Raw genomic sequence first — 1,948 nt, 5'->3', positions numbered from 1 at the left:
AGTAACACCATAGCACCAATATACACCCTTAGATCCGGAAATCCAACGCTCAAGATTGAATTTCGCGAACAGAATTGAGATCGTTGTCTAGTGTATACGGAATTGGTGTCGGGGGCATTTTAGTCATTGAACTTGAACCAAATCAGAGATATCCCCAAAATTAGCGTCATTCTCTACATCTTCTCTCTCTCCACGCAGCCATTACTCTCTCTTCAACAATTTTCTCTTCAACCATCTGCTATAAACAATTGAGAGAGACCCTAAATTCATGAAATCCCACCGCCTCCGCCCCTACACCGTGAATCGGTGATTTTCAGCCACCACACTTCGAGAATCGGCGATTTTCGGCCAACGCTATGCCGTGAATCGGCGATATGTGCTAATTTCAGGAATTCCAAACGCCTCTACGACGTGCATTCAAAAATTCATCAAACCTGCAGCCACTAAACAGCAAAATCAGTCCACAACTACATGGTTTTAGGTTTTTTCGTTGGTGTTGATCGGAATAGGTATCGAGAATGATATTGTGTTTGTGTATGCAAATTAATGTATGTGTTTATCAATTTTTATCCCTGTTTCCTTGATGTTGCTGCGAGATTTAAGTATTATTCATTCAATTCTTGCCTTGTTTAATGTTGATTGGTGTTTGTTTGTAAATTTATTGTTTGGATCTGAGGCTTTTGTGAGATTGGTTAATGTTTTGGAAAACCTAAACGAATGAGCTGCAGTCGGTTAGGAAACCTAGATCAGCGAGCTACTGTAACCAAGCGATGTGCCATTGATTTTTAATCAATTAATCGCGTTTTGTGGATGATTTGATTGTCGATTAGTTGTTGTATTGTATACACCAACATTTTTTGGATGTTGCTTGTTTGGTGGACAATATTTGATTGATATTCTTAGTTTAATGCAGCGGGAGAACAATTATAATGGTAAGGAAAAGAATGATAAGGATAGAGTCGGATGAGGAAGAGGCTTAACAGAGCATTAGTAGAAGGAACATGGACGAGGAGGAGGAGGTTGAAGCGAGCCATAGTCGAAGGATATGGATGAGGAAGAGGTTGAACAAAGCGGGAACAGAATGAATGTACAGAGTCTGTACAACACAGTATGAGAGAGAGTAAAGCAAGATGTTTAGGTATTGGAACTTAATATCATACGTAATTTTCCATCAAATTGTGCTACATCTTGTTGTATTGTGTTCTATGAATTGCTTTTGAGCATCTTGGATTTCTAGATTCATACATTTCATCTTTTACAGTATTGTAGTGCATTATTTTGTGAAGTGTAGACCATTTACAGTATTGTTTGTTATATATTGTTTATCACCAAACATTGCAGTTCATAATATACAGTATTGCAGTGCATCATTTGCAGTATTGCATTGCATTATTTTTTAAAGTGCAGAGTACTTGAAATATTGCTGGTTTTATAGTGCACTGCATCATTTACAATATTGCAGTATTGTTTATCAATTTTTGCTTTTTCGAGTTGCAGGTTTTTATAATGGAAATACTCTTTTATTTTGTAGTGTTGGAGAACAAGAAAGGACCGATAGATGTTGAGAAGATGGTCGTTGACTACCATAAATCATGACCAATGAATGAAATCTTGGTGTTTTTGAACATGAATTCTGATTTGGTTGATGTTTTTTCTTAGTAACTTCTCGTACTGAAACATGGAGGTTATATTTGGTCTAGACAATGTTGGTGACATATTAAATTGGCTTTTTTTTGTAGTTGTTTTGTTTTCTATTACTTAAAAAATGTTTGCATGCTTAAGATTAAATCTAATTAAGGTATACGTCACTAAATTATACAGCAATTTGTTATTGGGTGCACTGCGATTCATAAAGCCGTGTACTGCAATCTCGACACAAAATAATTTGTTCGCGTCAACAAACACTAATTACTGAAATAGAATGCAACCTAAGAAATTAGTAAAGTAA

The 1,948-nt window shown here is 36.1% G+C and overlaps 1 long non-coding RNA gene across 1 annotated transcript; it reads left to right on the top strand.

Annotated features, from left to right (window-relative positions):
• The first annotated feature begins 234 nt into the window (after positions 1-234).
• LOC125198280 (uncharacterized) lies at positions 235-1,738 on the top strand. The gene is made up of 3 exons (XR_016135559.1): positions 235-509; positions 904-1,138; positions 1,532-1,738. It is a non-coding gene; the product is annotated as an uncharacterized LOC125198280 (long non-coding RNA).
• Positions 1,739-1,948: the final 210 nt, after the last annotated feature.

Source organism: Salvia hispanica, chromosome 1 (assembly GCF_029641045.1).
Source record: "Salvia hispanica isolate PSC_SH4W2 chromosome 1, Shi_PSC_v1, whole genome shotgun sequence".
Lineage (NCBI taxonomy): Eukaryota > Viridiplantae > Streptophyta > Magnoliopsida > Lamiales > Lamiaceae > Salvia > Salvia hispanica.
Note: the sequence above shows the minus strand (reverse complement) of the source record. Positions and strands in the feature narration are given on the sequence as shown.